General features: G+C 35.4%; 1 protein-coding gene across 7 annotated transcripts in view; it reads right to left on the bottom strand.

Annotated features, from left to right (window-relative positions):
• LOC117577937 (putative uncharacterized protein DDB_G0280331) overlaps positions 1-24822 on the bottom strand; it is a 106464-nt gene that overhangs the window by 208 nt on the left and 81434 nt on the right. The window lies entirely within an intron of this gene.

Here is a 24822-nt window from a genome sequence, read left to right as displayed (position 1 = left end):
AATGTATTTAGTAAATCTCAACAGAGGCTCAAGAGTTGAATAACAAATGGTGTCTGGCACTTTGGCCTTTTCCCTCTCGCTCACTCCTTCTCCTTCTCCTTCTCCTTCTCCCTCTGCTCTCAACTCTTCTCATAGATGCACCATAGACTCTGGCAAATGTCTAGCATGTTAATTCCGCATTATTCTTTTCAATTTGCGAAAACATCTGAGCAGCCCCTTCAACTTCCCCCCTCGCTATCGCTCAACAATGGATGGAATACAAGATTATCCAAGACGTTGCTGCCGCAGTCTGGCTTCACTCTTTTGCCACTGGGCTTGCCCCCGTTCATCTTTGAAAGTTTATGCAAGATATGCTCAAAAATTCAGAGAAAAAAGAAGAAACCCAACGAAACTAAACTTGGCGCATTTAAATGTTCAGCATGAGGCATGCACTTTGATGCCTGGCTGAGGCTGCAAGGGGTTAAGTATACTATATAGAAGAGAAAAATGGCTAGCTGCGAAAACTTTTAACAACGTGCCATGCGGCGAAAAGGGGGCGTGGCATGCAGCCAGCTGCCGTCTGGCTGGTCGAGCAATGCTTTTGGCCCAGTTTTTGGCGTTACACGTTTTGTTTCTCAACCAAATCAGTTTTCATCTTTTGCATCTCCTCCGAAAAAAAAACCGGCGGAGGAATGTCTGCCTAATTCAAGAATAGTTGCGGCCACGCCCACACCTCCTACGGCCACGGATTGAACAATGATTGGCTCAAGTATTTGTGGCATGGAAAACTTGAGGCATGCTGACAATTTTCTTACTTTGTCTTGCGAGTCACAACAACGGAATTTGATTATGCCACAATAAATCCTTTGGTCCATTTGCTAAGCTCACTTTCTATCTCTATCTCTGTCTTGCTCGGCAACGTTCTCGCTCTTGATCCTGCCTTAGAGATAGGCTGTTGAAGAGGCAAAACTTTCGTGTACCTTTGGTATTTGGGACGCAGCCAAGCAGACAAATAAGTAAGAGGGAGGCAGTATTAGAGAGGAGGTAAGCGGGATAGAAAGAGAGAGGGAGAAAGAGAGAGGGAGCGAGAGGGAAAGACTCTGGCACACACACGTGAAATTAGCATGTGAAAATATTTGTCAAAGATTTGCGCAAAATTATGCGCAGTGTTTGCGCAAAAATACACGAGTTAAAAGTTTGCAGAATTTTAATTTAAATTTTCACCGAGTTTTGTGACTACAAACACATGCAAACACACCCACACACACACACTTGCACACATGGACAGAGATTAGTGTGTGCTCGTGTGGCCAGAAAAGTTTGTTCAACGAAATTATTTGGCAAAAATGATGTTGCATCATAAACTAAAGCGAAAAGCGCTTCAAAATTTTCTCTCTCCCAATTTTTTTTTTTTGCAAATTTTTCCCCCGCAAAACTTGTTTGCCAAGTTTCGTTTCGGTTTCCCGTTCTCCTTCCCCTTCCCCTTCAACCATATAGAGATATTTTTATGTGTTCTCTTCTCTGATTTTTGTGTTATTTTTTTGTTCTCTGTTCTGTGCTGTGGGTTTTACTCTTGTTTTGATAAGCTATTTACATAAGCTGATGTGCGAGCACAAGCATGTTATATGAGCCAAGTTTGCGTTGACGTCGTCGTCGCCCTCATTTTTGTTCCAAAAAAAAAAAAAAAAAAAAAAAAAAACAGAGAAAGAAAAAAGTTTTTGGAAGTCATAGTAAGCTGGGTCAGCGTCGCGATTGTTGAATGTGAATTTTGGTTTGGTTTTTATTTATTTTTTTTTTTTTTTTTCGGCAGCTCGCCAAGTCAGCAGCATAAAATACGCGATGGATTAGCGCACAACACAAAACACAAAAAAAATGTTGCTGCTGCTCTCTGAATCCGTTTTGGAGAGGAAGAGGAGGAACTGCTTTGTGCTCATCGCTCAATGGACGCTTTTAATGGCATTGGATATGGGCCAAAGCGAAAAGCGTCGATGATGTCCACCAAACGCAAACGTGTGGCGACGACGTCAAACAGCGACGTTTCTCACATCCAACTGCAGACTGTGTTGGGGATGATGATGACGCTGACGCTGACGATGACGATGACGGTGCTGGGCTGTTGATAGTGCGGTGGTTCAGGCGGTGGTGTCCAATTACGTCGCATAAACAATGCGTATTTTATGGCGCTAGCGATTATGGCACAAGGCGCAACATCGCGCAACATTAACAACTACAACAACAACAGCAACAACAACATCACAAAATAACAACAGATAAGCCACGGACTGTTGTCTAAGCCAACGACAACGACAACGTGGCGTATAGATGATTTTTCCACGTCGTCTTCTGCAGCAGCAAACCGATATCATTAAGACGCGCAAATTCATAACAGCAAGTGCCTCACACACTTTCTACAATATGCAAACATATTAGCCAAGAAAATTCACATTGTCTTTGTCAGTTTCATTTTGGGGAAGCTCTAAACTGCTTGAAACAATTTTTTAGTTTCATTACATGAAATGTTTTGCTAATATCTTAGCGAAAAGCAGAAAAAGATTCTTTATAAGTAGTAAATATTATTGCCTTTACTTACTTAAAAATTTGAAAGTAAACAAATTTGTTTTATTACATAAATATTATTTTAAATTGTTACAAAATTGTATAATAATTTTAAAATGAAGTAAACATAAATGAATGATATTATTCAGTCTATTAAGCTAATTATTAAAAAGGAAAAAATTATTCGTATGCACTTAATGAGATTTTAATTGTATTTTAGTGATAAACAAATAAATTGTTAACAGCATATATTTTTGTAACAAGTTAAAAAGCTAAACTTGAGTGTGCTCGACTATGAGAAACCCAGTATAACATTTCAATATCAGAAGATTACGATTATACCGATATACCAATACAGAAAGTTTTCAAAATGTAAGAAAGTAAACAAAATTTATGAATTCAACTTTTGTTAATATGATTTTGTTTCTTTTACGCTTTGGTTTCAATTGTTCTAAAACGATTGTGAATATTATAATTAAATTACAAGACAAACTTGAAAATAATAAGCCATAAACTTTAAATAATGCTGTAAATTAAAATTTGTCGTATTGATTTCATTTTACCCAAGTGAAGTGAATTTTAATTTCTCATCAATACCAAGAAGATTATTTTTGGTATACTATTTCATTGAAAATATATAATACCAAATTAAAATATTATAGTAATTTGATAGTTTTTATAGTTATATACAAAATATATATCTCAAAATGAATTTGCTTACTTTTGTTAGTTACCAAAAACTTTTGCCAGAATGTTTGGTAAAATCGTGATGGTTTTTCAAAAGATGTTTAGTCACTTTTCCAGCAAAATCGCTGTCCATGTCCCTTGTCCCTTCCCCCTCTCCAGACTTTAACTGCCCACGCCTTTTGCTGATGGGAATGGGTAGGGGATGGGGAAGGGAATGGTAATGGGGATGGGGATGGGGATGGGAGCCCATCACTAAATCAATGCTCGACGCTGCTGCTTCAGCTGCTGAAACCAAAGTCGTGCCCAAGTTATTTGGCTTAAATCGATGACGGTGACACAATTTCTGGTTATGCTATATTTCGCATTGTTTGCTGGTCATACAAAAACTCCCACACACACACACACTCCGTACACACACACACACACACACACACACACACACACACATACTTTATATACACATCAGTCTTTGTGAGTTTGTTGCGTTCTGCTTCTTTGACTTTCCCCTTGGCTTCTGCTTCTGCTTTAGCTTTTTCGCCTTTGTCTGTTAGATTTCCGCCACTTTTGCTATTACTGCAATTTTCTCTCAGTTGCCCCCCTCCCCGATTCCGCCCCTCGCCCCGCTGAAGTTACCCCGCTTAGCATCTTTGGCATACAAAATTTTTGATGGCTTCGCTTGGTCCATTCTCATTTCGCTTTCTCGTTTTGCCAATTGACAGTGAAAACTAACGAGACGGAAAAGTAAACGCACTGTGAGTAATATTAGTTTGTAATTTGATTTTATGTTGCTGCTGCTTTTGTTGTTGTTGTTGTTGTCGTAGTTTTAGTTGCTCCTTTGCTTTACTGCATAGAACGAAACCCAAACGAAACTCATTGCGAGGCAATTGCCAATTTGACTGCGACTTCCATTCGCTTAAAACTTCATTTGTCAATTCGATACCTCTCATCAGTTATTGTAATTTAAAACAGTGCAAAGCCAACTCAGAAATGATTCGCTTATTACAATTAAATTGTATGAAATCATTTAAATTGTATACACCAAAAAAAATATAAAAATTTCTTAAAGACCAAAAAAAAATATGCTTCATGTTTGCTCAACAAGTTTGATTTAATTCAGTTGTCGATAAGTATTTTTCCTTTTTATCAAGTCAAAGTAAATAGATAATTAAGAAATATCTGTTAAACTGCAAAAATGTTTATAATGAATGCAAAATTATGGTGTAATATTTGATTGAATACAAATTTACAAATATCAAGCATTATTTTACTGAATTTCCAACAATGATATTTATCATTGTGGATGATAAATAAACAAAATTTGAAATTAAATATTCCAAAACTTTTTTTATTTCTCCCCTCTGAATGTAACAAATCATTTGAGATCTTTTTAGATAAATCGTTTGGCTAATTTGTTGTTACTTCAACTATTGTTAACTGCTTCTCGCATAAATGTTTGAACTCGTTTGGCTTTTCATTCATAATTCATGTGCTTTACAATGGCCGTGAGAGAGAATAGAAGACTCGAGACTTTAATGTGGTCTCAAATTTCGACGACAAAGGCAAACGAATTGTTCAACTTGCTCTTGTTCGGTGTATTTGTTCTAGTTGTAGTTGATGTTGTAGTTATTGTAGTTGTTGTAGTTGTTGTAGTTGTTGTTGTTGTTCCACTCGCTATCTGTCGCAGTGGCAATCGCAGTGAGTCGGTGAGTCACTGATATGCAAATGATATTGTGTGTATTGTGTATGGCTCTATATAAAACTGATATCTGGCGCACTAATCTTAGATACAAACAATATATTCAAAAAGCGACCTAGATCCTGGCTCAACAACAGCAACAACAGCAACAACAGCAACAACAGCAACAGCAATGAGGACTACAACTGCGATAATAATAACAATAGTAAAAGTGAATGCCAGCTCGAAGCTCGCAGCTCGAAGCTCGCAGCAGAGCGGAAGGAACGTAGTGAGCGATGGGTTGTTGTAATGTGGCAAGCGAAACGTGGAGAGGGGGGGAAACGTGACTGGTTATGCGGTTGTGCTGGCCCGCGAGGTGGCGCCACAAAAGAGAAAGAGAGAGGAAGACAAAGTCAAGCTAAAAGTCGTTCGACCAACAGACTTTGACTTTGAGCGAAAGAGAGCGCGACACATTTGGAATATTTAAAAATTACACTCGCAAATGAAATGTGGCCAGAATGCGCTGCATTGTTATGATGACAAGACAATAGAGTGTACAGAGAGAGAGAGAGAGAGAAAGAAAGGGGGAGAGAACAAGGCAAACAATTCGCTTGGCGTATTTAATCCTGAACTAGGCAAATGTCAGACCCCGAAAAGACAAAATTCAAATACAAATTCAAATCCGTAACTAAAATGAAATGGAAATGGAATTGCGCAAAGTGAAAGTGACACAGGAGAAGAAGAAAGAGGAGGAGAGCAAGAGCAAGAGAGAGGTTGCAAGTATTTCATTGGAAATTCCCTTTCCTCCCCCTCCCCCCCCCCCCATCAATTCCAAATAGCCAAATAGCCAATTGCAGTTGCTATTTCCTGCCAGCAATTGCTTCTCCTAACTAACTAAATAAAGTGGTCATTCGATTTTTAGTTCAAGGGCGTAAAGTGCTGCAAAAAAAAAGAAGAAGAAGAAGGGAGAGAGGTGTATGTGTGTGTGTGTGTGTTGGTGTGTGTGTGTGTGTCACATGTGACATGACATGCAACACTGAAGTTGCCACATTTGCGGGCAAATTGAAGTGAAGCCCCGCTTTTGGGGCCAAAAGGAAGCCCCAGCAACTGCACAAATGTGTTTCCCTCCTCGCATTCAGTTGCGACGGGTAACACAAAACAACAACCAGAACAACAACAACAACAAGAGAGACAACAACAAATTGTGCATTATTGATTAGTTATAACACAACGTATTGGAGTTGTTGTTGCACTGCCACAAAAATTGTCAACGCAAAGCGCAAAAAACAAAAAAAAAAAAAAAAAGCAGAAAGAACACAAACTGCTGACAAGGTCGTTGCAATAGTTCTAGCCACGCCCCCTCCATCCTCCGCCTCCCTTCTTCATAGAGTAATTGCTACGAGTTTTGTGTTTTTGGTGCATCTGCAAAAGCCAACGATGACGTCGCTTCACTTTGGCTCGCTTCGGTTTATTTTTATTGCGGCTTATTTGACTTTTGCCCAACGTGAGGAGCGTCGTTCGTTGCTCATTTATATTGAGAGACTGACTGACTGACTGACTGACTGACTGACTGTACACACATATTTGCCCGAGTCGCAGCCAAGTCGTTGCCCCTCACAGTGTCTTTCCTCTTCTTGATGCGGCGGCGTCAACGTTTCACCGCAATTTGTGTGCCTGCAGTGACCCAGTAACATGGAAAGCAGCCGCATCGACAACAACCCTTCTTCCTCTTCTTTCTCCTCTCTCTCTCTCTCTCCATCCCTGGCAGTGTGGCAACCCTTAGTAAAGCACTGACGTCTTGGCTTTGCCTCCCGTCTCCGTTTTGCTTTTTTGGGGCCGTTGTGAAGCGCCTTCCGCACAAATTCCTCCATTTGACCCACTTAAATGGCGTAATTTATGATTTTGCAGTGTGAAATTGTTTAAAAGTAGCGCCCCCTAGCGGAGCATTCTCTTCTCCTCTTCTCTTCTCTTCTTCTTGTTCGTAGTGGTGCAAGCGTAAAGCAAGGCACAAACAGGAAACGTAAGATATAACGTAACAACTGTAGATGCGTGTAGTGAAAGCCCGCTTCTCCTCCTTCTTCTCTTTCTCTTTCTCTTTCTCCCCCCTCCTTCTACTTCTTCTTCTCCTCTACCATATAATCACGGCCAGGCCCCGCTAATAATTTATGGACTCTTCAAAAACTCATTACACCCCTGAAATACCGAAACTGTAACTGAAACTCTAGCTTCAACTGAAGAGTGTTGCCCTCAATTGCGTTACGCTAACTGCATGTGGGATGTGGACTCTTCAATTTATATTCGACGCAAGTAACAAATTAATTACATCTTCAACTTTTGCCTTTATAATTAAAAGCACATATTTACGCATAACTATTATATTCAAGATTCAATTGGAAAAACTAGTGTCACGGTGTTAATACTAAGCTTTTTGAATATAAATAAAAATCACTTTTAGCATCTACTTCAATTAATTCTTGATTTATTCAAATGTTCTGAAAAATAACGTATACGTAATTTGTATGAATATTTTGCATTTTTTACAGTAAGCATTAATAGTAAATAAAAAATTTATAAAATACTTTTGAAGATGCGCGTTTATACCATTCTGTTGAATGTAATATTCAACTACAAAATTTCAGTTTTAACATATTGAACGTATACGTAATTTGACTAGTTCTTATAAAAGCACAGATTGTGCCAATCGATAACAATAATTAACGTTTAGTAGCAGAAAAAATAAATATGTTATCTTTAAAAACTCAAAAATGTAATTTAACGTATACATGATTTCTCAGAGAAACAATAATTTGCTTGAATTAAAAGTTATAATAATTGAAATTTGTATGTAGAGCATGTTGAATTGAAACATTTTGAAATGATTATATACTATTTACACATAATTTAACGTATACGCAATTTTTTGCCAAGTATGAGGTATTCACATATAACGTATACGTAATTTAACTAATGTGCTAAATATTAAATCAAATAATTACTTTCTAGTGGCATGAAATGTGTGTAATATTTTGACTAACAAGAAAAATATGAGCACAAACTTAACGTATACGTAATTTTTCAGTTTTACTTTTTTTTAATAAAATAGCGATAATAATTTAAGTTTGTATGTAGAGCTTGTTGATATATTTTTAATGATACACTTTAGTGTTCTATTGAGAATATAAATTACTTAAGCGTATACGCAATTTTTTGCTAAGTATGAATAATGCATATATAACGTATACGTCAGTTGTCTGTAACCAAACAAAGCTCGTTTTCTTTACTATGAAATTATCTTACGTGTTCTAAATGTAATTTTATTGAATTATCAAATTATCAATTACGCTCTTTAAAGTGTTCTTCAAACACTTCGTTATGACAACGTTGTGAGCATCAGCGTAATGTCAATTGCTGTCAGTGAGAACAATCGCAAGCATGCTTCAATTATTTCCTTTACACTGTGGTATATACTTTATACTATACTGAATGCCAAATACTGTATTCGTTGTATACGAAATTCAATATAAAATTCAAAGCTCGCAGCTCGAAGTCTCAATTCATTAATGACCCAAATGAGTTCTAATTTCAATCATAAGCAGGACTTGTGTGATCCTAGCCAATACTTAATTTATTCCGACCTGTTTCCTCTGACCATCCCCCCCTCTTCTTCCCCCTCTCTCACTCTCTTTTACTTTTCATTCTTTCTCTATGGCTACGTTTTTTTTTTTTTTTTTTGTTATTCGCTTTGGACTTTTGAAGAGCGAGCACAGCAGCTGTTGCTGTCATTAAAATGCCGCAGACCAAAATCTGCATACAAACACACACACACACACACACACACCACAAAAAACACACACACACACACACACACTCGCTACACACACACAAATATACACACAGTGAGGGACATTTGGAAGTAACCTCTAGAAATAATAAATAGAAGTCCTCTAGCCCATGAAAAATTGCTACAAATTAATCGGAAAATGCTAACCTCAGTTAGTTCAGCGGCTAGGAAGGGGCAAAAGCGAAGGGAAGGGAAGGAGGGGGGCAGGCAGGGGAGGTAAATCGAAATGAGCAGAACGTCGGCAATTTGTAGGCCATAAATTTTAAAGTGAATTAATGGCGTTTGAAATCCAAATGGCGCTAGACATCAGCACAGACGACGACGATGTCGAAAGAAGAGCCGCAACATTTTAATGTCGTTGGCAAGATGGTAGGCGTAGAGGGGGCGTGGGCGTGGTGAAGGCGTTATTGGCGTTCGCGGGGCATGGCTTTGTGGCAGTCGAGTCGAGTCGAGAGTCGAGAGATGGCTCCGTGGCTCTGCGGCTCGTGGCTGTGTTTGGTCGTGATGGCGAATGAATTGAAATCAATTGAATTAATTATTGGCGCTTAATTGATTGAAACGAAGCGAATTCAGCGCAGTTTCCCACCCTCTCTCTCTCTCTCACTCTTGCTCGCTCATCACGGTAACAAGCTGCCATTCATTCCCTTTTTTCGTTGACTTCTTTCTCTCACTCTGCTTCCCACTCGCAATCGTGATTCAACTTTCTCTCTCCCTCTCTCTCGCTCTCTCTCTCTCTCTTTCCCGCTGCTTCTCGCTCTTGCTCGCACTCATTGTTGTTGCTAAATAGAGCGCATTTTAGCCATTTCATTTTCATAAAATCAATTAGCCGTAGACGTTGTTGACGTCGTTGCCAGTTGCCAGTTGCCAGTTGCCCCATTTTCAATACTCGCAAATCGGGTAAAATAACAGCAACAACAACAACAACAACTGCAACAACAACAACAACAGCAAGAGTTTTGTGCAGCAACGGGAACTAAACAAAGCAGACAACAGCAGCAAAGCGTGGCATGCAAAATATCAGCAGCAAAGCGTTGCAAGTACGCAGCGCTGAACGATGAATAGGGCCAAAAACATTGGAATTATGTATGTATGTGTGTGTGTGTGTGTGTGTGTGTGAATGTGTGTTTGTGTGTGTGTGTGTGGCATATTCTGTAGCAGGGTGAAGGGTAGTGGAGCGAATATTGTTGTATTGCGTTTGGGTAACAGCAATTGAACGAGTTTTATTGATTGGCCACGTTGCGCCTTCCCCTCTCCCCTCTCCACTCTCCCTCTTCGCCCATTCATTCTTGTTTGCTGTTGATTTTGTCTTAAACGTTTTGCACTAGATTGCAAATTCACCTCTATTAACATCGCTAATCTATTCGCATTTTGCCCTCTACTTTTACTCCGCGTGTTTTCGCGGTCTCCAAGCATATTCAAATCAGGCCACAATTAATCATTCAAGTAGAGTGAACACCGAGGGCGACTAAACAGCGAGGGAATTAATTATCCTCAACACACACACACACACCCACACACACAAAAGGTGCAATAATTTCCACTCTCTATGCTAAAACGCAAGACGGGCAGCTTATGAATTATGATAAGTATTAAAAGTCTTTTGCTCAAAGCACATTCAGATTTATTCGCACTTAAGAAAGTTAGATGTTATCATTAACAAATTACTCGTATAGTTGCAGCTGCTATTAAATATTTAACAACTCCACAATTAAAAAGAAAACTCATCAATGCAACTTTAACCATTCTAGATCCATTTTATAAACTGAATCGATATATTTTCTTATTTGAAATTACTAAATCATATATTTATATATTTTTAGTTCCAAATAACTTTATCGCACTTTTTTAAATATTTTTTTATATTTTTAAATAGCCAAAACTATCAATTGAATATATTTTTTTAAAATTATTTATTAGTACTTTTTTTAATTTTTTAATAAAGTCATATTGTACAAGTATGTCGAAAATATACTGCAAAAATACTAATAAGTTATTAGAAAACCAAAATTGCGTGAGAAACCCGCTACCCATTTTGAATAAAACCATATTCAGCAAATATACCAAAAATATACTGAAAATTTAAAAAAATACTGAATTATACATTTGGTATATCGATATAGTACTACATAAAATTGTCACTTTGTGTATAAAATATACCAGATTGTCTCTCTTTTTTTTAATATACCCACTAAGCATTTTTAATAAAGTCATATTGTACAAGTATGTCGAAAATATACTGCAAAAATACTAATAAGTTATTAGACAACCAAAATTGCGTGAGAAACCCGCTACCCATTTTGAATAAAACCATATTCTAAAATATACCGAAAATGTACTAAAAATTTAAAAATATACTGAATTATACATTTGGTATATCGATATAGTACTACATAAAAATTGTCGCATTGTGTATAAAATATACCAGATTGTCTCCCTTTTTTATAAAATCAAATTATACCAAAATTTAAATACTAAAAAAATACTTATATGCAGTAAAGGCTTTATTTGGTATATAAATATTGTACTTCATTCAAAATATACCATAGAGAACAAGATATGGCATATTATCAGCCAACTTAGACCGGCTTGCAATTTTATGAATATATTTTGTATAACATGCAATGAGCAATAAATGTATTACTTTTTAAATTTGTTTCTTAATCATGGTTCAATTCATTCACATTCAAAGAGTGCATTAAGTAGGCATTAAGAATGATTCGTTAATCGAAGAAAACCAACGAACAAATCATGTACAAATTTTGCTCTACAAGATTTGCTACATGATTCGCCTGCCTTTTGGTAATATCGGATTCAGATGCGATATTCAAGTTGCAGATGCACAGAGCAAACACATAAGGGAGAGACAGAGAGAGAGAGAGAGAGTGAGGGGGAAGGAGAGGAGAGCTTGAGAGGAAAGCCGCCGCCTGAATTCCAGACTCACTCTGCGTTGCACTCCAATTCCCATTACTCATACGCCCCGTGTTGCAGTGTTGAATACTTTCTGACGCGCTGCCTCAAAATGTAACTCTAACTCTCTGGCGTTTGGGTTTTTGCTTCGTCTGACTCTCGCTCTGTTGGGAAATGTGAGTTAGGCAAAGCGATGTGAAGTGAACTTACTTGTAAGCCTATTGCAAAGGGAGGGAGCAAAGAAAGAGTGAGAGAGGAGGAAAACTGCAACTGCAGCAGCGCACGTTGACCTTATTTGCATGTACACACACACACACATACAGTCATCGTACCTGCTGCACCGCGAATCAATTCTTGGGTGCAACATGGCCACCCTCTGCTTTATTGCGGTTACGATGGGCGGCGACTGCAACAAATTGAAACGAATTCTCGTATTGTAGAGAAAGAGGGAGAGAGAGAGAGTTCGAATTGCAATTGAAATTGGTTTCACTGCAGTCAGGTGAGGCACACACACACACAGTTTTTCTGCCTGGAATGGGATCATCGCCAGCCTGTTCCCCCTTTTTCATGGCACATTGTGTTACGTCCCTCTTTCAGCCCCCTTTGGGAGATGAGCAAATACTCTTGCCTTATCTCCATGTCATTCTCGCCATTTTTTCGCTCTGTTTGGCGCCGTGTTGTTGATTACACTACGCAACAAACATTTCATTTTTGCTTTCTCAAATATTTTCATTTCAAATATATACATTTCAGTATTATTTATTTAAAGGAGTACACGATATTGGCTGCCAAACATTGTATTAATATTTTGTGAAGTGAAACATTGCAGGCTTAAAATAAAATCTTTTATTAATCAAAATAGTTCCTATCTTCACTTTTTCAATAAGAAAACAAATACTTATATTTGCTTGAGTGAACTAAATTTGAAACATTTAAAGATCATTATGTATTATTATAAATATTGCACATTAAAATGTATAAATTTTAGAGATTCACTTTTTCAATGATAATTTAAAGTATGGAAGGGCTTTCATTAAATGCTCTATTTTAAAACCATGATTGAGATTGACTCTTGCAATTGGCTGCCAATCATATTATTAAGTTAACCTGAGTGAACAAAATTTCCAATTTAGAAAACTTTGATAAAAATCTTGATTTCATAAGATGTTCATAAAAATGTTAAGTTTGCGTCATTAAAAATATCAGTTGATTTAATGGTAATGGAGAAATCATTTTTGCAATTTATAAATTGATGTACTTTATCGTTATATTTACAATTTCAAATTGTTTGCTTGTGCTTGACAATCCTTAAATCATAGTTGTACATCTGATTTCTTTAGTTATTTATAGAATAACATTTTTTTATTTTGAAAATGTTGCCTGATTTTAAATTTGTTTAATACTTGAATTTGTGTTCGATTTTTAGAATTTCATTATTTCAATTGTAATTTTATTTATTCTATAAATATGGAAAATATAAATATGATCTTTAGCAGCATAATTCGTAATGATCGATTTCCTTCTAAAATTAAGTTTTGCATAAGTTTTACTTTGGCTTAAATATTTAGATTACTAACATGAAATTCACTAATGAAATTTCAAATTTCATAAATATATTTGAATGACAAAAAAAAATGGTTTCACAATCAATTCGTTACTTAAATATTCTCATCAATACTTTCTTAGTTTCAAAAATTGAAATAATTAGTTTTTGGTACCCGATTTTCAAGATATTGAAGTCTGTTTGCATAATACCAAGAATGCTAACGAAATAAAAGTAAACAAGACAAACAAAACGATTTTGCGGAAAGAAAGTAGCTTTTAAAGTAGATTTCCGACATCTGTGGCCTCTCTGTCTCTCTCTCTATCTTTCTCTCTCTTTCGATTGAATCAGGGAAAGTAGGTTTTTGGCAACACATAGATTCGCTTATTTCGTTTTCTCTGTTTTTTGTTTTTAGCTGTTACGTAGTGTTATTGTTGACGGCGTTGATTTAATGCAAAAAGCGGTTCGGCGATAGCTTGACTTGGCGTGCTACTAAAAACAGGCGAAACGAAAGAAGAAAATGCGGAGAACAGGAGAACAAAACGAGAGAAAAAAAATACAGCAACAACAAGAGCAAAAAATCGGAATAAAAATGTTAAAAGGCGCTTCTAAGTAAATAACTAGGTTTATGGGTCGATTGGGTGCACCAAATCGTGAGCCGCCGCCGCCGCTGTACACAGAAAGTGCCAGAGTGAAGAAGAGAGGACGAGAGAGAGTGTAGAGTATATGGATACAAGTAGTAGAAGACGAGGCAGAATCAGAAGCAGCAGCAGCATAAGAAGAAGAAGAAGTAGACTGGAGGAAGAACAATCGTAACGATTGATGATGGCGTGACAGCGACACAAACTGCGGCTAAACTCAGTTGGAAAATGACGAAAAATTTAAATGAAAAGTAAATTGCATGCAACTAAGATGCGCACAAACAAATAGCAAATCATAAAGAAAAGTTAAAGGTAAATGGTAACCAAAACAGTTATCTAAAATTAAAGAAGTTAAATAAATAAAAAATAAAATACATTTTCGTAATCAGAAATTATGCCAATTTAGTTGTTAAAGAACTTATTTGGAAATAAATATATATTAAAAAAAATAGAAAAATAAAATAATAATAATATTAATATAATAATATAAATATGATATAAATTAATCACGAAATAATACAAGTAAGAAAGCTACAGTCGAATGTTCTCATTTGTGAGTGCGGAATTATTCTTAAAATATACCAAATAATACTCAATATACTGAACTCCATACTTGGATATTCAATATCCAATATATCGTATATCGATGAATTACTACATTCGAAATATACCATAGAGCTCAAAATATACTATATATTCAACGTAAGTAAGACCAGATTGCAGTAGAATAACTTCTACAATTTGTATTCGATAGCAATCAAAATCTCAGAAATCATATTCCAGTGCATTAATATTCTTAAAATATACCAAATAATACTAATATATACTGAAGTCCATACTTGGTATTATTCTTAAGACATACAAAAATATACCGAAGGTCATATTTCGTCAAAATATACCAGATAGTCAACATAAGTAAGACCAGATTGCACTATAATAACTTCAATGATTTTTAAATGATTCCTGAGAATTTGATTGCGATTGTTATTCATTTGGAATACAAGCAACACATTGCATTTATATTCTTAAAATATACCAAATATTATACCGCAAAACTACTAAAATACCGAGTGCCTTATTATTGTAGAATGTACTTTTCTATTTTAACAGCAATCGAAGACGATGTCTGCTTAGTTACAAAGTAAATTCCTTAAGTAAAAGCAATTAAGAAACATTTGTTACGAATCTGGTTCCACTGTGCAGCAAAGTGCGGCATTGCATTGATTGCTTGCAATGCGAATGCGGCCAAGAATTGCAGAGAAAGAGCCAAAATGAAACGCGTTTAATCGTTTACACACTTTTACTTCAACTAAATCGGTTTTGATTTGGTTTTGTGCTTGTGGTTGCATTGAAATTAGTAATGCAATTTACAGTTGTTTTCTAATTTTTATTTTAATTATATTTTTTACTGCACACAGATTAAAAAAAAAAAAAATAGAAGAGAACTGCGAATTGAATGGAAATTAAGTTTAATTAAGAGAGAGAGAGAGAGCATGTGGTGAATGGAATTAAAACGAAATTCCGATGACAGCACAATGCGATAACTGAAAGCTGAAGTCGTTTTTTGATGTTGATTGCGATTGTGGTTTTAATTACCATACGTTTGTGTGTGTGTGTGTGTGTGTGTGTTTGGCATGCTAATTGCAAAATGTAAAATGTAAATCCAATCAAAGTGATTTTGGCCCACAAATAGTTCTTCATTTCTCTATCGAATTTCTGCTTGAATTCACATTTTAATAACTTACGCTTTTCACATTTTATATTTCATTTGATGTCATCGTGTTTTCTTTTCTTTTATATTTTTGTGCTAAGCTGCAGCTTCACATTTCAATCATGAAAATTTATTGTAGAAGAAGAAAAGTTGAAATTCCTTATGACATTTTGATTGAAGTTTGTTATTAAAAATAATTGGCAAAGTCAAAGTCAATACACAAAAATATTATTACAATCTGCATCGTTGTTAATCAATTATCCAGAGTGTGTAAATGCCAAGCTATTAGATTGCACAAAACTATTATTTAAAAGGCAATCGATAGCAAATATTTAGACGCCAGACTGTCTGTTAATTATTTGTTGCAAAAGCATAAAATAAATAATAAATGCAAGAATATATATTTGAATATATTTATTTTTATGGTAGAGAGAGAGAGAGAGAGCTTTGACTTTGTGGCTTAGTCAAGTTCACAATCCGCTTGCTATGATAGACAGGAATGACCTGCTGCTCTAATGTCACACACGCATACATAAGCAGATACACACACGCACACATACACACATACATACAGTTGTAGAGAGTCTGTCAGACGACGATGTCGTGAAGCATTTCAACTCAAGCAGAACCAAATGCAAGCAAACAAACAAACAAAGTTAGCGCCTGCATGAGAGCACTGTCTGTCTGTGTGTGTGTGTGTGGGTGTGTGTGTGTGTGGGAGCGTAAAACAGAATATAGACAATTACACACATTTGCCACTGCAGCAGCTGCAGCAGTATTTAGATAAACGACAAAAGGTAAATGAACTTTATCACCCAGCAGCAGCAACAACAAGAAATGACATATTATGAGACACACTCACACACACTAACACACACACACTCACACACACATAAGTGCATTTGTTTGTATGCTAGCAGAAGTCAGCGACGCGACTTTGCCACCTTTTGGGGCATAGAGACAGACACTTGGACTTCTTCACAAGCCGCTGTCTACTTCTTATAGTGAATGCTCTTTGACAATCAATTTGCAGTCGACGCGGCGTATACGCTATTTCTCGAATCTAAATGTCATAGATAATGGAACTTACAAAATAAATACTTACATATAATATATAAATATTAAAATTTACTAGTCGATTTAATTATTCATTTTATTTGCTGCATTTTCCCATCCAAGTTGACTGACATTTTTATAAGTCAATTAATTCAATACTTTATTTATCACTTTATTTATTATTCCTTTAACTAATAAAAAGCCTAAACAAATACTTTCTATTTTATGTTGACTTTAAAAATTTATTATTTATTTCATACATAAAAATCATAAGTAAAGAGCCTAAAAATTGTCTTATTTATTTATATTATTTCATGTTTATTATTTGATTTTCATTTATAGAAGTGAAATGATGTATTACTGTATAAAACACTGTAATAATTATTTTTTAATTAAATCATACATAAATAGCCTAAAATTATGATCTCATATTTGCTCTGCTTTTTTGACTTTCCTTTATATAAGTAAATTAATTTAATACTTTGTTGAGCACTTTATTTCTTATTTATTCAACTAATAAAAATCATATATAAATAGCACAACAAATGTTGTATTTATTTTTATAATTGGGAATTGCTTCAGTTAGTTGACTTTTCATTTTTCTATACTTTTTAACTTAAGCAGCATAAACCTAATTCTTTAACTAATAGTAGATATACATATATACATATATGTTATTTACCTAATAAATTGCATTTTTTTATTTTTTGTTCCGCTTATTCGACTTTCCTATGTTATAAATGAGTGCCTAAATCTAATTTTCTGTTTGTCTAATTTTTATTACTTGTCGCTCATCATAAACTAAATCATTTTTAGTTAAATTACATCTAAATTATATGTATAATATGTTCTCTTCTTAATTTTCATTATGTTGCTGCTCTGTTTTTAGTTCGCATTCACAAATTTAATTAAAGTAATCTACTATAAATAGTAATAAAATTATATAAAACCTTATAATTTTTATTTTCAATAATTGCCATCTTTAAGTTATATAAGTAAATTAAGACACTTCTTTAGATAGCTGTTTCTTTATTATTGATTCTAAAATCCAATTTATTTGCCACAAAAATTTTTATTTATTATTACTATACAAAAGAAATAAAGAATAATAAAACAACAAGAGAGTGTATTCGTTGTAATAAAAGAAAAATAATGAAAAAAATCGTTTTTGCTTGTCTCTTAACTATAAACTTTTCATTCTATTAAATTTTGAAGCAAATTTCAGAGTGTCACAAATGTATAACGAATTTATTTGAGCATTACAATTGTGAATGTGCAAATGACAAAACTGTCATAGACTTCCACATCTTTTACTTTTCTTTAAAGAAGGTGGACGGACACATGTTTTTAATGCCCTAAGCCTGAGCATTCGATGGGCTTAGCTGCATTTCTAGGGTATCGGCATATTCGAGAAATAGAAATTTGCCGAGTTCTTTCTTTCTTCCAACAACTACTGTCTGTCGTCGTCGTGTTTTATTTCATTTGTAGCCTTTGCGCCTAGCAGCGAGGTGGCAAAAAGTGTCAGCGAAAAATGAATAATATACACAAACAAACAAACACACAAACAAACATAGAAACATACAAACGAACAAACACAGAGATGTATTTACTCATATCGCTGGCATCCATAATGAAATATGCAAAAATATAAAATAAATAGAAGATATGCAACTGCAATGCACATGAGCAAACAGAGAAAAAATCAAGAAAAAAAATGGGGAGGCAAAAAGGATTTTATAACTGCAGTAATAAATGATAAACAAGTGCAAGCTTGGGGAGGAAAGAGGAGAGTCGACCATTCAGAGCCTCTTATTGAAAACTGCATGTGTGTGTGAGTTTGAATTTTCACACTCTATGTGTGTGTGTGTGTGTGTGCTTAGTACGTGCCTTGAAATGCAAGAAACGAGCAAAAGCAACCTCAGCTGCATTCCGACCTGGTTGCCCGGGATCAGAGCTCATGATACAGCTCGAATACTCCACATCGAGTCGCACACACACAAAGTACATATGTTTAGTAGTTTGTGAGAATATATATACACAGACATATACATATATATATATATACATTTATAACATATTTTTGCATACTCCTGCGTTTGCTCGCTTTGTAAGTGGGTTTGTGAGCAGATTCAATTAATGTCGTAAGAAAAAGCAAGAGTGCTGCTTGCTGTTTGCTGCTGCATATGAAAAACGACAAGTGGCAAGAAGCAAGCACCAAGTTGCAAGTAGCAAGTAGCAAGTGGCAAGTAGCATGTGGTGGCATGTGGCTTATCATGCACAACAAATTATGCCAACAACAAAATAAGATCCTAATGCAATAACCCTAAAACGAAAGAGATGCTTTTACAAAATGCAGCGCAACAACAACCGAACATAACATAACTTAGACGAACCACTTAACGATGCCACTTTCGTGCATCAAAATTCGCATTGAAACGAGAATCTTATGAAACATGAATTTCATTTGATTAGAGAGGTGAAAATCGCCTACTACTTTCAAATATACTGAAGAAATGAACCTTCGAAACCTTTCACAAATGTTTCATTAACTGTTTGCGCATATTCACATAATTACAACTATAACTCGTTTAGCGGCATCAACAGGAATTGGCTGATATGTGGAAATACTTTAGCTACATCATGTGTTCATATGATTATGAGCTTCATCTGGTTATATATTTCATTTTTAAATACCTTTAAGCAACATATTAACATAATTGCAACTCTATCTCGCTTACCGACATCAACTAGAAATTACTTGTTAACATATTAACATAATTGCAACTCTATCTCGCTTAGCGGCATCAACTAGAAATGACTTGTTAACATATTAACATAATTGCAATTCTATCTCACTTAGCGGCATCAACTAGAAATGACTTGTTAACATATTAACATAATTGCAACTCTATCTCGCTTAGCGGCATCAACTAGAAATTACTTGTTAACATATTAACATAATTGCAACTCTATCTCGCCTAGCGGCATCAACTAGAAATGACTTGTTAACATATTAACATAATTGCAACTCTATCTCGCTTAGCGGCATCAACTAGAAATGACTTGTTAACATATTAACATAATTGCAACTCTTTTCTCTCGCTTAGCGGCATCGACTAGAATTGACTTATTAACATAAATGCAACTCTATCTCGCTTAGCGGCATCAACTAGAAATGACTTGTTAACATATTAACATAATTGCAACTCTATCTCGCTTAGCAGCATCAACTAGAATTGACTTGAGGCGAAAGCAATTCCACTGCAGCATGTGTTTACGAGTTTCCTCTGTTTGTATTTCTGAGTTTAACATAATTGCAACTATAACTCGCTTAGCGGCATCAAGCGAAATTGGCTGATATGCGAATGCATTTTAACTACAGCAAAATATATTTCAATTGGGTTGTTTATCTTTATATATTTTCCAGAAAAAAATGTGCCACTAAGTGCAAAATTTCAGTTGTGGGTGTGGCCAATAAGTGAGTATTTTGTGAAAACTAATTTTTTGTCATTTTGAATTTCCACTTAGCCAGAAAAATATGAAGCTAAGTGCAGTTGAACTTTGGCCGGTAAGTGATGCAATCTTTAAGAGAGTATTTAATAGATTATATATAAATCACGAATGAAAATATTAATTTAATATTCATTTAGTTAATTTGAATTGGGTAAATTTATAAATAAAGCTTGGCTAAATAAAAAAGAGTTCAAGTTAAATGAAATAATGATATAATATGAGAATAGCATGAAATTAATTGCAAATTGGGCAACAACTTTGGCCGTAACTAAAATGGAAAGCGAATGAAAAGATATGGATGATAAAACAATAGAAAAGTCAAACCGCGAGCACACTTAATTTTAATGCAGCTGTTGCCAAAGCAATGAACGGAAGCAAGAAAATGTAACAACAACAAAAAAATAAAAACGAGCAAAGAAAAAAGTTAAAAGAAAAAAGACAGTAAAAATTAAAAGCACAAAAAAAGAACAAAAATAGAGCAAAAATAAAATGATTGTTTTAGTTTTATTAAAATGAGTTTTTATTAAAAAGCCAGTGGCCAATCAGAAAAGTTTTGGGCGAGAAGTTGTCAAAGGCAGCAGCGAGAGCAACAAGAGCCGTAAAAAGCGCTGCCAATTTGTGTGCAATTTACAGCAGCATGAGGGGAAGGAGGATGGTGGAGAGGGGAGGGGAATAAATAACATAAAAAAGTTGCCAACTATTTAGCTGCACTGCATGGCATAAAAACTTGGCAGACACACGAGCAGACTAAAATGCTTCGACCGCGACGCCATAAAGCGTTCATCAGCAGCAACAGCAAGCCAAAACAACTAAGGATAGGCGACAGCTCACAACGAGACAACGAGGATATATACTCTCTTCATATATATAGACTATACTATATACTCTATGTGTGGTAACTCAACGACAACAACAACAACAATGTGATGCCCCCCGTTGAGTGGAGATGTTGCATTAACGCTGGCCAAAAATCTCTGCAGCTGCAGTTGAAGTTTTTCGCGCAAATGGCAAAGCGCAACACTCACCCAAAAAACAAAAAAAAAAAAAGAATAGAACTAGTAGTGAAATACAGCAAATAAAAAATTAAATTAAATTATTTCGCGGACAAAGCAAAACTCTTTTTACACTATTGCCTCTCTCTGTCTCTCTCTCTCTTGCCACATTTGCAACAATAACGGTGCATTACAAGTGGCAAGCGTTGAGTTAGTTAGTTTGCTTCGCCATCTCCTCTGCCTTCACCTCGTCTCGACATCAACATGAACAGCAACCTCAACCTCAACCTCAGCATCTCGCAGCACATTCTCGTTCCTCGTTACTCGGTCTCATCCTCATTTTCATTCTCTCTCTCTCCTTCTCTCTGTAGCTCTGTCGCTGCGGTCTTGTTAGCCTGGCTGCCAAGTTGGTTAAAAAGTTGTTGATGCAGTTGCTGCCCGCGGGGCGCCTCCGAGGGCAAACGGGCAACAACATCGTGTGCCACGACAGTGAGAACATGTTCACGCGGATGGCCAACGACCTGCAAAGTCGCGACGACGACGGAGCTGTACAGAGATGGAGGGAGGACGGGGGGACGGGGGAGTCTGCTCCAGGGTTGCCAACATATCCCACTCTTGTTTGCTGCATGGCAAACGTGTTGCTGCTGCTCTCAACTATGTTATATATTTTGCAATGCAAGCAGAATTATTTTCTATTTTTTTTGGTGCACGTGCTTTTACCACTTTAGCCCACTGTAACAATGTTTAATTAAAAAAAACGCAACAATAATGCAATTATTCTGCAAATATTCGCTGCCAAAAGCAAACTCAATGAACAAAGCCGAGTTTTGCGCTAGAGAAATCAACTTTCCTCCACGTATTTCGATCAAATGCAACTACAAAATCTCTCGCACTCAAGTGAAGAGAAATATTTTCGTATCAATTTTTTTTTTTTGTAGCGGCACTTTCAAATTCAGATCAATGCACAAAATTGAATTCGTGCTCAATTTTGCAAACTTCAAGCTAATTTGTATTCAATTAAAAGCAATGGAATTTTGCAATATAAAAAATTCAAATTTTAGAAGCGCAATTTTTTTTGATATATCATATTTTGACTTTTAAGCCAAGTTATCATTGTCATTTTTGTATACTTTTGATATTTTTGATATACTTTTTTATTTTCTAGATTATACTTATACAATTTTGAGTTGATCACATTTTATTTTTAAGCCAAGTTATGATTGTAATGTGTTTAGTCTTATGATATTTTTCTTGTAACATATTTTAGATTAAATTTGAAATTTGTTCAAGCTTATGAAACTTTTGATATATTATGTATTTCTTAAAATGTTATTCAAGTTTTCGTCAAAATTGTAATCCTTAAGTTTATAAAATTTATAGAAATGTATCATTTTATGCAGGTCTAACAAAATTCAGTTTTTAATTTGGTGAAATATATAGAAATTTATGCCTTAAAAGTTTGCTCACTTTAGTTTTATCAGAGACACAAGAATTCTACTGTTAAAGTTTCCTCACAATTAAAAGTAGCATAAAAAATCAATTGCACAAAATTAGCTTTGTATTAAAATTATCACATTTTTTTAGTATAACGTTCTTTAAGCAATTTCTCAGTTTTAGGTAGAATTTTGTGCTCATCAAGAAACATCGATAAAAAAAAGTGAAATTGCTTTGAAACCATTTTATATTTAAACTCGCAACTAACTTGACTTGCATTGCGACAACTTTTTAACTGTCTATCCGAATGTCAAGAAACTTTAGATTTGGTCAGCTGAAGAATAGTTCTGTTAAAGCAACCCATTGATTTATCGAAAGCGTTAAAAGTTTTCGTTTACCCACATGAATTAAAGCTGCTAATTTGTTCAGCAATAGTTACTTAAAGGATTTTTGCAACTTTCATTTTAATTTGTCTCTGTTGGCTTAAAAGAAAAGTCTATGCTTAAATTTGTTAGATGTTCTCTTATTATACATAGTAACCTTTAGCTGCTCATTTAAATTGAATTTAATTCAAGTGCTTATAAATCTGCTTTTGTTTGAAATATTTCCGTTCTTTATACGTAAATTTTAAATTTAAGGTTTCAGTAAAATTGATTATTTGAGTTCAATTTCGTTTATGGTCAAGGCATCGGAACAATTAAATTTGTTACTTTTTTTTTAATTTTTATGTTGGGCTTAATTTTTTATTTTTTCTTTTTAAATTTCCTAATTTGAGTTGAATTTTATTAATTTATTTTCATCTCTGCTTTTTTTCGATCCTTTTTTTTCCAAATTTGTATACTTAAAGTTGAGAATAAAAGTCATTCTTTTATTTTTTAATGTTCTCTTATTTAAGTTTATTTACTAATTTGAATTGACTTTTGTTAGATACTTTTTTTTTATTTTATACTTTAAGTTTAAAGTAAGAGAAAATTTGTATTTTTATATGTTTTCTTATTGAAGTATAGCTGCTAATTTCTTGAATTTAATTAATGCATTTTTTAAGCCAGCTATGCGAGTGCTTAAAAATTTGCTTTTGTTAGCGACGTTTCTCGCAAAGTGCGCAGAGAATGTCTGAATTTCCATGGTTATGTTTAAGAGCAACTCTTGTTGTAGTTTGCAGTTGTGTATGTGTGTGTGTGTGTGTGTGTGTGTGTATGAGTGTGGTTGTGTGTGCGTGAGTGTGGCTAGCTGAAACAATGTGGCAACTCCCGCAGAACATCTTGTTGCATTTGCAATTTCCGGTTTTGCACACCAGCAGATCCGCATACACCACATGGACACACACACACACACATGCACTTCCATGTGCATATATGACACACATCGTGGAATACACACACACACACACACACACACTCTAAGGCATGTTTTACTAAAAATGTGTCAACACACGAACGACAAAGCAAAAACAAACAACTCAAGTTCTTGTGTTGTGTTCTGCTCTACTCTGTGTGTATGTTTGTGTGTGTGTGTTGTATGTGTGTGTTGTGTGTGTGTTGTGTGTGGAACAAGAAATATTGCAAAGGCAGCGTGCTCGGTATTACAGTTTACTCCCGGTTTCCCGTTCTCACTCACACTCACACTCACATTCGCATTCGCATTTTCATTGCTATTCCTATTCCTATTCCTATTCCTATTCCTATTCTGTATTTCGTATTCCGTATTCCTATATATTCCCAGGCGCTATCTCAAAATCCGCTCGCAGTTCTTCCCCCTCTTTGTCATTCTCGTCTCGTCTCTCGTGGTCATTACAATGCAAGTTGCAGAGCAAACAACAACGCACTGCAATGCTCCATCTCTCTCTGTCTCTATCTATCCCTCACCCTTTCTCTCTCACTCTGATTGCAGCATTTGTTTATGGCTTTCGCAAACTTGTGCTTTCAACTTCGTCTCCCTCTCACGCTCAACAAGCGCTTCGTTTGGCGCTTGTCTTTTCTATTTCATAGATGCCGCTGCTTCTTCATCTTGTACTTTTCGTCTTCGTCTGCTTTGTTTCTGCTGCGTCTTCTTCTGCTTCATTTTTCCTCCACTTTTTTTTTTTTGCTTTTCGCGAAGTGCCTTAGAGCTTTCAATTGTCGCTAGACAAAGCAGCCACAACAACTGCAACAACTACAAAGTATGGATCAACAGCCGAGATAGAGAAAGATGTTTGCTATGCGGGGTGAGGGGGTGAGGTGGTGAAAATAGTAGTAAGGTGTGTGGGTAAGCGGTTTGGCATAGGTAAAAATAAAGTCAAAAGCTGCTC

Source organism: Drosophila albomicans, chromosome X (assembly GCF_009650485.2).
Source record: "Drosophila albomicans strain 15112-1751.03 chromosome X, ASM965048v2, whole genome shotgun sequence".
Lineage (NCBI taxonomy): Eukaryota > Metazoa > Arthropoda > Insecta > Diptera > Drosophilidae > Drosophila > Drosophila albomicans.
This window is presented reverse-complemented; position numbering and strand designations above follow the sequence as displayed.